General features: G+C 42.8%; 1 protein-coding gene across 7 annotated transcripts in view; it reads right to left on the bottom strand.

Annotated features, from left to right (window-relative positions):
• The window catches only part of meis2a (Meis homeobox 2a), a 78,046-nt gene that overhangs the window by 7,302 nt on the left and 57,165 nt on the right, over positions 1–13,579 (bottom strand). The gene's annotated exons all lie outside the window — the stretch shown is intronic.

Raw genomic sequence — 13,579 nt, forward strand, 5'->3', positions numbered from 1 at the left:
ATGTAGTAATATTTTTTTGTTGCTAAAAAATGAACAAACAATGGGTCCCCATTTCTCTATGTATTATGGGAGGGAGGGGCTTCTGTTCTCTTTCCAGCTGCCTAGAAATGAGGACCAGGCATGGGCTACTTTCACGTGGTATTGTTGTCATCGAGCCCATCAATTAGGCTGTCTGAAGTTTTATTACCAGTCTTAGTGGCAAATAATCGCAAGGTCACAAAAAAGGAGCTTTTCCAGTGTAGTGGAGCTCTGGGAGGGGGTTCACTTGGAGGTGACTGTCAGCTGGGGTTGACCTTTTAACTCTTTTGAGGGTCACGTCAAACACAAGCTGACCACTCGCCTCCCAAAAACTCATTTTTAAACCCTGTGGTTTGCGTCCATAAAAAAAGACCACTGCCAGTATACGGCCATGTGGTTGATATTAAATAGAAAAGGTGGTTTCAAATCACGAGCGAAGCATACAGAATGACTCAAGAGGTGGTCATTAGCAGGAAAGGTAGAGCTGGAACCAATTTGGAATCTTAATCCCCCATGAAGCCATGATACCTGCCCTCACCTTCCCTGGTGAACTTTAAACGCCTTCTAATCTGCCCGCCTCCAAGTTGCACGCTTACCATGAAGAAGAGAAAGCGCAGATAAACAGGTGTGTAAAAATAAGGCACCCCTCATATATTTTTTGGTCATTTTAAGTGAAAACTGTGACAACGCTGGCAATGACAGTCCTACTTAAAAATGGGCAATCTGACACCAAAGACATTTTTTTGTTCCTTATTGTCCTTCTATTGCTTTTATAAACTACAAAATACAACATAAAATATGTGAAATAAATATAGATAAATGGATTAAGTAAATTCTGCAAAAAATGTAACCAAATGATATAAGTCAAGCTCAAAATTAAGACCAAAAATAAATATATAATGAGAAGCTGTCTATTGCCTAAAATGGCAAGTGAATATAAAATAAATGTAAACAAAAAAAAATAAAAATCAATCCGGCCCTGACTGGTGTTCCCATAACTTGGCCTTCTGTCTTCTGCTGGAGACCCGTCAAAACATTTGGACATAGCCACTAAAAAGTCATAATAGAGAAAAAGGAAGAAAAATGGCGTGCACACTTGAACGCTGCTCTCGCAGCAGCTTTTGTTTATCCGGGCAGACATGTTTAGCATTTCTCAAATTTCTGGCTCGCTCCTCAACTCACTCACTTTTCTTTCTCGACAAAGTTGTCAAACTGGTGACCTCACTCCTGATTGGCCAGATTCTCCCCTGCAGTCTCTGTGGCGATTGGCCCTCACCCTCACTCTCTTTCTCTCTCTCTCTATCTCTAACCCCCTCTCTGTCTCGTTCTCTCTCACGTTTCTCTCGCTGGGACTCGCTCCAGGGAGAGGCCTGGTTTGGCATGATGATTTCTCAGCGAAGGAATGCTGACAACAGGAGCCAGTTAGCAGGTGTGGCTTGGAGTCACTTAACCAGAAACGAGAGCATTGTGACATACACACACTGAGATGTAAAGATACGCGTGTGTGTAGAGCAGCTATTCTCGAAACAAAGCTTTCTTTGCACATTTGTATTACATTTCAACACAAATAGACCAATGCTTAGTCCAAGACATGTTTTTAAGGAGGAGACGCACCAAAGGGGAATCATTTACATACCGCTGACAACTCTCAGCTCTGCAATAACAGCTGAAAAAAAACCAAGAATACGATTTTTCCACATGGAATAACGAGAATGTGCAAGCCAATTGGCACACACTGAAGAAGCACCAAGAGGTGGCACTCTACTATAACCCCAGGAAGGGTTTTTGGCAATCAGACACCAGAAAGGAAATCACAATTAGGAAGAAGAAAAAAAACAGCACTATAATATCTTTATAATGCCTTAGCCTGAAGGTAAAAAAAAAAAAATGACAAACCAAGGAATAATTGTCAATAATGATGGTGAGTGCATGCCCACACAACATGTGGTGCAATAATTACTTGAGACTATTTGTCAAAATCAGAACCAAACAGTTGGTTTAATCCTAATCCTAATCACCTCTACATGCAAAAAAGTGAAGGCCAATGAAGGTAAACGTCATTGAATCACAATTTAAAGGCCTTTTAAGACAGATTGGAAATCTCAGAAAGGCACTCATGGAAAATACACAGTTAACTTAACATGAAATATCAAATAAATACTTATATACTGAGAGCGTTATTATTTTGCATTAAGTGTGGCTATATAAAGGGCCGAAGACTTCTCCTCAATCGAGGGAATTTGGCTTCTAACATCTTGTAAAATTGCCATTTAATTTCTCCGAAAGAGTAGGCAATTTATGGTTGAAGCATTCGCTGGCATTAGATTGACAGACTGAAAAACACTATGACAAAGAAAATTGCAGCAAATAAGTAAACTTTGGCTAGAGTATTCCCCCCCCCCCCCCAACAGTCTATTTTGGATGACCTCCATAACACTTTGCACGGCTGTATAGAAAGATATACAAATTGAAAGTCTACTAACATGCACTCTAAGTATAAGACAACATTGTGTTCTGGCCAGGCTATTTAACAGGCGCGCCATCCTCCCCCCCAAGTGTGTGAGCCGATATTAGTAGCCAAGGGACGCCGTGTTGATCCAGCGTAGCCGAGACCTTGTGTCAAGTGGACTCCCGCTGTCCTGGCTCCATCATTCATACCCTCTGTTATTTTCCCCACAAGGCCTCGGAGCTCCCGAGCACTTGTAAACCGTGAATTGTTGTCCGTCTCGGCGCGTGTCCTTCCGTCCATTCGGACGCATGCATGTGCGCCATCTCTTTGCGTCATTCCTTTTTAGGACACGTCGACTTGCTACTGTAAGCTGAAATGGCGGCTGTGTGTACTGTAAAGAATGTGCTGACACACTCGGCAGACGCGTGCGTACGTTTTCGCGCTTACGCGTGAGAAAATAGTTAGCACTTGGGTGCACTTTTGGATACTTTGGGCTAAGGTTTAGGGTGTGTGCCGCCTACAGTATGTCGGGACATGGGGAAGTGCAGCTTAACAAGTTTGGGGCTGCTGAAGAAGGGGTCCATATTAAAACACTAGTGGACCTGGTAAAGGCCATTCTTATCCCTTCTCACCCCCTCCCACCCCTTTCGCACACACTAGTTGGCTCTCTCCTGGGGAGAATGTACACATTCTGCTGCGTATCCCAAGGAATGACCTCTATGCGACCCCCTAACCTTGCCTTTAATTATTTGTTTGAAGACAGCATGGAGTTCCCATGCTGTGTGAGTGTGTGTGTGTGTGTGTGTGTGTGTGTGTGTGTTTGTGTGTAGGTTTGAGAACACTGAGCAGAGGCAGGCAATAATAAGTGCACCACCAGATGCAGATAATAAAATGTGCACTTTCAGGGGTTGTCTGAAGGTTCTGGGGACACGCTATGGTATTGTTGTGAACATAGACAGCAAGGGACAGCCTAAGAAAAATGGAATTGATGGGCCCTATGGTCAAAACCTGACCTGGTCCTCACACCTGTCTATCGCCTAGTGGATGATTGGGGGTGGTGGCGTTGTTCTAAACACACACTATTAACAGTGTTATCAGGGCCGACCTTGATAAGCTCAATTGGTTCGACTCAGGTCTGATAAAAGATGCTCTAAGGCCAGAATGGGGTGGAGTGGGGTCTATATCCCCCGCCTTCAAACTTCTAGCGCTGCCTCCTGGTTATCGTGGCAACAAGTTAAGCTCAAGAGAAACACAACCTTTGTGTGTAAAGACATAGTGGAACCAGCTACAGTTTAACTTTGTCTGTTTGTCAAGTCATATTTTTTGAGCCTTTCCCACAAATGGCTTGTGATTGGATGATGTCAATTCTGGTGGTTGTTGTCATTGCTGTATGATTTTTAAAAATGAATTAATTTATTTTTAAAGTTAGAGTCGGGAAAAAGGTTAATGGTAGGATAACTGTGAAAAAGGATGTCAGATAGGAAACACTAGAGTAGAAAATGAAGTAAAAAAAATTAAATTGGTCCTTATGGCTTCCTTAAATTTGAATTTGCTCTGTCTTTATTATTTATTTAAATTGCTTTAACTACAACAATTACATTTTAAAGGTAATACCATTTAAACAATCCTAGTATGCCTCAGTTATCATTAATAATACACCAAAAGGAGAAAAAAATGACCTTAACCAAAAAACAAAAAGCGATGACTACTGCATGAAGCTAGTTCTAACTCACTCCTTCCATACATCAACTTCCAAAGCAAAACGTTCACTTAAGTCTAAAAAAGAAAGTAGGGATGTGGGAAAAAAAATACAAAATAAAAAAGCCCTTTGACCAGAAAAGCGCCCTGAAAAAAGCTGACGAGGAGGTCGCGTTTAGTATAAGCAAACAGTCATTATGGTGCGGCCCTGCAGCGGGGCGGTCTCGGGCTACTGAACATCCAACACTGATCTGCTGTAGTGACAACAACACTGATTGAATCAGCCTTGTAACCCACGCATGCAGGCCGGACTTAACGCTATCAGCTGATTCATCATACGCTATCACCGCAAATGTGACAAATAGCGGAGCTGGGATTGACGTGGGGATGTTTTGGCGCTCCCCCTTTATTTTTTTGCTGCGCTGTAGCGGCGTAAGGCGGGTGAACATGACCTCACCGCCGTCTTTGATTTGGTGCAGATGTGAGTGCAAGAAGGCTGCTGGATTTTTTTTTTTAAAGGAAGGTTGAGGGCCCACGTTTGGGGCAACTGCAGTGTTTACATACCTCTCTCACTCACTTGCTCTCTATCTCTCTCTTTTTCTCTCCCCTCCTTTCCATCCTCTTTTGTGCGCCTCTCAAAGAGGGACTGTTTCACCTCTCCTCTGTGGACTTTCACTGACCTGTTTTTCTTCCCCTTTTTATTACTGCGCTCATTGGCCTTTTGTGGGACCCCCGCAGCCCCGGTTGCAAGTTGCATTCGCCTCGCTCCGGCCGCTCTTAGCCCACCGTACATTCCAAACCCCCCCAAAAATAAAACTGTAGAGTTGTTGAGTCCGATAGGGAGAGGGGGGAGAAAAAATATAAAATCAGACAAAGCATTATACGTATTTGCGGTGCAAACTGGCAGGATTTAACGAGCAGCTAATTAAAATAAATCAATAGCACTGCGGCACGCTTTGCTCACCCGCCTCTTGCCGGGCACTTATTCCTGACAGATTTCTGCTGACGGCTTCACTGTAAAAGTCAAGTCCTGCTATGCATCGGAATGAACTGATGGGAAGGTGGACTCATTAAAAAAGGTTAGACAAATGGTCGGAAAAGTCAGGAAGAGATACGAAAAACGTAAAAATGGGAGTGGCTAGGGCCTTGGATTAAACCATGGGTTGCTGCAGCTAAGCGGACACTGCGGAGCCCAGAACTGGATACGTCATTTCTGCCCTCTTGTTTGACACCACCTCTCTTGGGACGACATGACGGTTCGTGTTCTTTCCCGGTAGGTTAAAACTGAGGGGGTGTGTCTTTAACTGTGAACCAGGATAATGTACAATACTGCACCCAGTTGGCATGGTAATTGTTCATCTACAGTCATCAATTGCAGTGAATAACTTTTTTTATAAGGTATTTTTGGGCCCTGAGGCGAATGAACCGTTTTTACAGTGAATGGTAAATTGGAATACGAGTGTTTTAGGTGTTTTACGCATGGAGAGGAGATGCAGAGGGAAGCCTCATATCCCCAACAACCCCCCCTTCTATCAGCCGCATTATTTTCCAGCCTGCTTATAGCGTTCCTTATGGAGGGTTAACTACTGTGGCATCCATTCACCTCTCAGCGCTATCAAACAACTTTGATTTCTCAGTCTGCATCTTCACTTTCTTCCTCCTCTATGTCTGATTCTTCTGGAGCTGCCTTTTATTCTTCTCTCCCTGCGTCGAGTGCCTGGTAATCGAGTGTGCGACTCTGTGACCCGACACCCCGCCCCCCACCTTCTCCTCCCTTTTTTGTCACATATCAAACAGGGCGGCTTTGTGGATTAGCAGGGGGAGCGATAATGACATGATAGAGGCGTTATATTTCAAACCAAATTGAGTGCCGTTGCAGCCGAGGCAGAGAAATAAGGACGGTCGACTTGCTTTTTTTGCTCGGGATCAGACAAATGCTTCTGCTATTCCTTTTAACCAAACAGGAATTCAATGTATTGTACTGTAATGTGGGAAAGAAAAACTCTACATGTATTATACACTTACCTCTCTACTGACGGGAACATAAAAATTGCGCTACAGAATGTTTACACCACGCTAATGCAACTTTCTTTCCAAATGTTAAAATGCTTTCCATATTTTAGAGGTGTGAGTAATAAACAGTCTGGCTGTCGTTGACAAAGATAGACGTGCAAACCAATTGAATTGGGTGGGATGGCAGTTAAGTGTTAACTCATTGGCCGCCATTGGCAGGGATTGATGTGAAATTAATTTGAACTGGGAGGAGTGGCAGCAGCTCCCAGTTCAAATGTATGTAACGGCTACCAGTAATAAACCTATCTGAAGTCACAAACGAGTATTAACCCGTACTGTGTATGAAATGTATGAATTCACGTGAATGTTAAAACAGGTTTTGTGACAATTACCTAGGAAAGGCGCAATATAAAATGTCATTCCAATTCTTAGTTTAACTATTAACTACAGTAAATATTGATGGTGCAGATATATAGTGACATACATAAGGGAGTACAGTATCATACTCGCCACTCTCGACCCCTCACCTATTTCTTCATAATTGTGTCAGTGGTGTGTGAATGTGTTTATTCACCCTGGAAGTTTCCATGATGCTGCATGGTTGTAGCGGCGGACCCAGCGTTGGGCAAAAATTTAATAAGAGCTTCAATTGCACATAATTGCTTTGACATATATTCAGAAGCATGCACTCATACACACACACACACAAGCTGAGCTGTGAAGGCCAGCATAGGGGAGTTATAAATAGCGGATGTTTGTGGTGCTGCAACTGCTACATGGCCACAGGGACTCTGATGTGCATGGCAGACCCCCAACGCAAACGTCTCACCCGCTGTGGCCCCCTGTCCTTAAGTGACAGTTGCAATAATAAAAGCCAAACAAATATCTGTCTCACCCCCCCAAAAAATCACAAACTCCCAAGTTTCAAGGCTGTAAAAGCAGCATGAATGGGATGAAAGCCTTATATCAATGTCCCTATCTCCAATAAAGGTTTTCAGTACCAAAAGCACCATAACTTAGGTGAATGACACGAGATCATTGTTATATCCTGCATATTTATATGGTTATTTTTCTCTAGTATGTGTAAAAAGAACAGAATGGGGCTTTGGCAGGAATGCAAAGTGAAAAGCGGCAAGGTGAAGGCAAAAACAAGAAGCATGCCTCAACAAAGAGAACATACCTACTTGAGGTTCACAGAGTTTAAAAAGCTCAGCGGCAAGATCCTGTCCACACCAACACCCCCCACCCACCCCCAACACACACACACCCTCAAGGCCATTCTGTTACACCTGGTCACCTTTATCCCTTTCAGTCCCCCACGCCCTTTCTTACGTACATACCCTACCCCCTTACACACACACACACACACATATACATACATACACAACTACTTGCACACAGCAGGCATTTTTCCTGTGGCTGACACATAATTCCCATGGCTATCTTCCTCAACAGATAAAAGTAATTATTCCAAATGTACTCTGCCAGGTTGTGTGATGCTCGGCGTTGGGCACCAGTAAGAACATCTCTTGTCACTTGTAAACTCAGACTCAGCAAACGCAAAAATGGCTTCCGAATTTAAGAAAAACTGCATGAAGGATGTTACTATTGCATTTGTGATTACATTTGATGTCAAATTGGTCTAAACCTGCCCTTGTAAAGGTCCCTTTAAGCTGGTACAGTATGATAATAACCCCATCCGCCCACCCTCCATTTGTCCCAATGAGCTCCGAAGGCAAATGGAAGCTCTTAAACAAAAGCCTTGACTGTATAGACTTTGAATTTTATCTTTTACAGTTTTCTTTTTTATGTGTTGGGGACCCCTGAAGGAGATGGTTTGGAGGAGAAAGGTTTGGGGCGGTCGACTTGAAGCAACAAAAGAAGAAGAAGATGGCACAGGTTGAGTCGAAGAGTCGTCCCCATTGAGTGACATCTCGCCTCGTTTGCGGGGGCCTCATTAACAAACAATACGGCTGTGAAATTGGTTTAATGGCAAAGTCATAAAATTGCTATTCTCCTCACAGATGGCCTCCGGGCAAAGGGAGGATTCTGGCAGGATTACAACGGCTGCCCGCGTGCATTGAGCTAAGTTGTGTTCAGAAAAAAAAAAACCTAAAAGAAATATACATGTTAAAAATTACCCTCCACTTTCACTGCCTTGCAATCCCTTTTTTCCTCCACAGGTTTTAATGCCTCTCTCTTTCTGCAAATGAAATAAATTAACCTACTTTTCCCTCTCCCACACTTGTCGACCTCCCTGCTGCTACAGAAATTACCCGTCTAAGAATTAAAAAAAGAAGGAAAAAGGAGCCTCGCCCACGCACAAAACGCGCCTCGACTTTATTTCAAACGCGCAAGCTCTTGTTATTAAACGACCCCACCAATAAAACCAAGCTGTTGAGGTTTGAAAGAGCCAAAAGGTGCTGCAAAGTACAAAGGCACCCCCATCTCCTTACACCCTCCAATCGCTTCCAAAGCTTTGCCTGCAATGCTTCTTTCAGTTCCTCAGCCTCACACAGGCCCAAGACAATGTATTCTTGCTGGGATTTAGTTGGGAGCTCAGCATTATATTAAATTCGGAAAAATGTTTCCTATCTAAAACTGCACAGGTTTAAGATTATATTATTATTTGAGGCTGATGATTTGCCAAAACGCAACATAATTATTTGTTGCAGTATTTTTTCTTGATCTTGTGTACACTAATTTTGAAATCCTAACCCTATGTCAGTTGTGAATTCAGTGTCTTGAAACTTGCTAATTACATAGCATTGGTCAGTTTCTATTGTTTCTTGGAGCCCAACCTATTTTTTTCTACGCTGAATAATTCAGAATCGAAGTTATAGGTACCACTCCTTTAGTGAGTATACATATAATTAAAATTAATGTAATAACTTCTGTCATAGATTACAAATTAACCAGTAGATGGCATGTGCACTCTTTGCAGAACCTTCAACCTGTCGTGTGCTGTAGCACATTGGTCCATGTACTATATTTTTGAACCGCTCATATTTATTAAAATTGATTATTAAACACCTTAAAACCACCAACTGTGAGATTGACCAGTACTTTTCTGGTACAAGAATACAGCCACACACCAAAATTCATCTAAATCAATTTTCAAAAGTTGTACACATTTATACGCAGTTATAATCTACCATAATTGATCAAAATGTATCAAATGTTCATAAAAATCTATTAAAAAGAGCCTTAACTCGCGTCACAATCTGCCAAATGTGAAAACGAGCGATTTGCTTCATCCCTACAGATGTGATTATTATTTGCCCATCTCAAATGAATTTAGAGGGTAGGTTGTAGAGGTGGGGGGCTGACGCTTGGGATCTGACAACAGAGTCAATTCGGCTAATTAACTACCAATTAGCACTGCCTAAATGAGAGGGATCACGATGCCCGTGTTGGCATCGCCACCGAATCAAGCAACTCCCGCCTCTTGCTCGCTCTACCCTAATCAAACACATATATAACTGTATATAGTATCCTACTATATTTAGTAAGCTAGGGGTGAAACACGGCCACTGGCTGAAATCCCAGGTTGGAGTCAAAAAAAAGCCACCGACATTTCCATCTGGGTCAAAGTTAAGAAGGATGAAAACGGGAAAAGTAGGATGTCGAGGAACCCCCGGAGGCTCTCATATCTTCAAAGAATTGGGTAAATAGAAGCTAGTGGCTCTTGCTTCATAGTTTTATGATACATTTGGAAAATATGACTTATTCTTCTTGCCCGCCAAAATCAGGGGAACATAAAAATTGAACATAAAAGTCAGTGGTCCTAAGTTTCTGTATTGGCCAGAGATGGGAGTTAGGAAAATGCTCCACAAAGTTGGAGGACTAAGTTGTTGGCTTTGTTTGGACTTTTTCTTGGCTTTGTGGACTGCAAAGAAACAGGCAAGTTGGTGGAATAAAATGTTAACCCTTGAGGTTTAGATGAAATTAATTGTGGGACTGAGCGTGGGTCAAAATGGATTCCAAGGCAATGTCCACTAATGGAAATTGGAGTTGGAAATTGTGAGGAAATTAAAGCAAAAGCGACATGAATTTCAATGGCAGTTGCATATATTGTAAAATAAAAAAAATGATTTGACAATATAAAAACACTGGGGCCATTTAAAAAAAGGAAAACTTGAAATATTTAAGTCTTCACCACTAAATATGCTGCAATTATGGAATTAAAGACATAAAACATTGCCTCCTTCCCATTTTCTTTCCTTCATACCTTTACCCTCTGCTTTCAGGATGCCCCCAAAACGTTAAGCAGTCATTGGCGTATGCAACTCCTATTTCCCAGCTGATTGATGCTTTCAAAATAATAATAACATAAGTCCATGTACTATGCCCTCCCTTGTGGGAACGGTTGCAGATATCGCAGCTATTTTGCGTCTTCAGTGGGCACAGGCCGCCTGGCGCCGTCGTCTGGCGGATTTCCTTTCCTTATCATGTGACCTGTGCTCCGACACGGGGCAAAGGTTGGCTGAGAGCAGCCCCCGTGTCTTAATAACTCACTCATTGTATTCCTTTTCGCCGCTAATTAGAGTCTCTCTCTCTCCCTCTCTCGCTCTTGTATGAGTGTGTGTGTATGTGTGCATGTGTGTGTGCGTGTATTCCCCTCTGGGCTGTAGAGACAAGCCAGAGGAGTAAAAATAGAGTGTGGCTTAGTGCCCTCTTTATTGTTATTAGTGCTCCATTGGCACAGCAGTCCGTCATCATATATGCCAAGAAGTGACATCTTCTCTCTTTCTGGCTGCCTCAGAAGACGAAGGAATAATGAGCCCACCATTTCCTGCCTTTCTTTTAGCAGCCTTTCTCCCGTCGTCATTTGTCATCTCATATGTGTATATGCCATGACTGCGTCACCGCGGAGGTAAATAAAGGCGAGGACTCGTGCTGGGCCTGATGTCGAGGATCTGGTCAGGCCCCATTTAGTTCCAAATGATGGCTGCGATATATGGGGTTGTATGTGGAAAATGCTTCATTCACCTGGTCATTTGATTTTCTCTGTCAGGTGTATGCCAAAAAGCTAACAATCTGAATTGTGCAGGTTTTATACAATGTTGTTTTTAAAATCTACAGCTCAGATTAAAAAGAGTTTTTTTTTAAGATTTGACTCTGTAGCTCCACCTTGTAAGCATTTTTTCATGTCACTTAGAAATCTGCACTAGCAAAAATAATCTTTCATCTGCGCTCAAAAATCTATTTGTCTTTTTGACAGACTAAGAATTCGCTCCAAAAATACATCGAAGACATAATTGTTATTCTTTTCTATTTTTCTAAATGAAGCCAAGACCGAGAATGATGGAAAACAAAACAGACACCTGCTCGTTCCAAAATTTACACAGAAGCAGAAAGTGCAATGGTAACTAAGGGTGAAATGTGCGCAAAACATCTGTCAATAGAAGGGACATATCCCGGTGCCACATTAGAAATACCATGTACACACAGTATGTACACATCGGGTACCATTAAAAGGATAATCAAGTAGCGGTGGAATAGTGGACTTTAACCTTTTCCCTTGTGCTTTATTAACTGCGGCCAACTAATGTATTCTGGTGAGGCTATTGGCTCATGATGCAGATTGAAGATAGCAGAAATAGGAGTTTTTCAAGCAATTGTTTTGGGCCCATCCAGGTGAGCCCAAGGTAGAAAAGGGAGGACGGTTTGATCAGGTAGGAGGGGACCAACTCCAAACACAGGGCGGCCTTGTGCCGTCGCTGGACCGCAATTGTGGCGGAGGACAAAGCACTGATTCAGCACATCTTTTTCCCCCATGGGGGGAGAGCACTGGAAACCCAAGACGGCGGCCATCCAGCCCAACGCCCCCTCCTCTTCTAGTAACCACCACCGTCGGGTCTCTGTCTTCATGACTATATCTCTATCTGTATTTGGCCCGTCACGTTGGCAGCGGCCACGCATCAAAGGCAAAGACAGAACAATGCGAGGGCCTAGCCAGGAATTTGAAGAGCTTTTATTTTTAACAGGAATTTCGGACGGCAACGGTATGTCATGTCCCGGGCAGGCTATCTCGGCTTGGAAAGAGAAACCAGAAGAGGGCAAATAAAAAATATCTGAAGGAAATATCAACTGCGTATAATAAAACTGTGAAAGTAGAATCTGCAGTGAGTCATTTTAAATGCAAGAATGTCAGTTTCTAGGATGTTTCTGGAAGCATGACCTTCCACTCAAAGCCTTCACCCTGTTTGTGGTGAAAGTATTTGTTCAACTTCCTAAATGTTTTGCCCAGAGCTCTCCCTCGTCCTGCCAATCTTGCTCTTGCAGTTCTCATTGTGCCACTTAAAAATAGAACCAGAACCCTTTATTTTGGCTGTAGGCCTGCCTCCTTATGTACATCTAGTACTTGGACCTCAGTCTGCCAGTTGCTGACCTCTGCTCTATTAAGTCTTCAAAAGACAAGGCATTCATGTCCAAACATTATATTTGGCAGTTCCTCTCATTGCCTGCCTTTGATGACAATAGGCGTCCTAGCTCTATGTTCAGTGCCAGTAAATGCATTAAGGAGAAATTGTCGCATTTCTGAAGTCAATCTCTGTCAGTTTCCCTGCTCCTGCTGTATTAATCACCATGACACAGGCGAGGCGACTCAATTTTCTGCTCCCTTAGGTAAGGTGTGCGTCGTGGCGCGCTTCGAGACGACTAGAGCAAGCCATGAAAACAGGCGGCTAATCTTTGCTTACCGGTGTAATTGAAATGCTATCCACACTGTAGGGTGCATTAAAGTCTGATAACGGTGGTTCCTGTGGCCAATTTAAGTAGCTTGGCTCGAAGGGTGAATAAAGCAGAAGGGTGAGGGAAAATGCGAAATGATGCTGGTGGTGGTGGTGTGGGGTGGGGGGCGGTATTAGATAAGGCTGACAAACCAGGCTAATTCTGCAGGCATGTTTCTCATTGTGATCCAAGAAAAATGAGACGGAGAGAAAAAAAAATGAATCGGAGGAGCAAAAAAGAAAAAAAATCAATTGACCCTCGGGTGGCTTGTCGGCCCGCGCGTCTGATAAACCTAAAAGCTTCGTTAATGTGGGCCCGCCTGTACCCGGCAGATAGAGCACTTTGTAAATGAACCCGCTTTGATAAATATATTAAGGAAAGCTGCGAATAAAAGGCACAGACTTGTCATTTGTAAATAGAACCCTTCGCTACATGGAATTAGAATGATAAAATGGGGTTCCATATAATTAAGTTTGTGTAAGACCTGAAATCCGTGCAAATACCTCCCCGGCGTGCTGAAAGGAGGCTGTCACTTCAATTAATCTGAACATCACCCTGAGAATGTACGGAACCAAATTAAGCCGCAGATAAAACCGGGGCTAGTATTTTGATAAGTAATTCCTGTATCATTTCTTTGCTTCTGTGATCATTTTATTTAATCCACCA

This window comes from Stigmatopora nigra, chromosome 13, assembly GCF_051989575.1.
Source record: "Stigmatopora nigra isolate UIUO_SnigA chromosome 13, RoL_Snig_1.1, whole genome shotgun sequence".
Taxonomy (NCBI): domain Eukaryota; kingdom Metazoa; phylum Chordata; class Actinopteri; order Syngnathiformes; family Syngnathidae; genus Stigmatopora; species Stigmatopora nigra.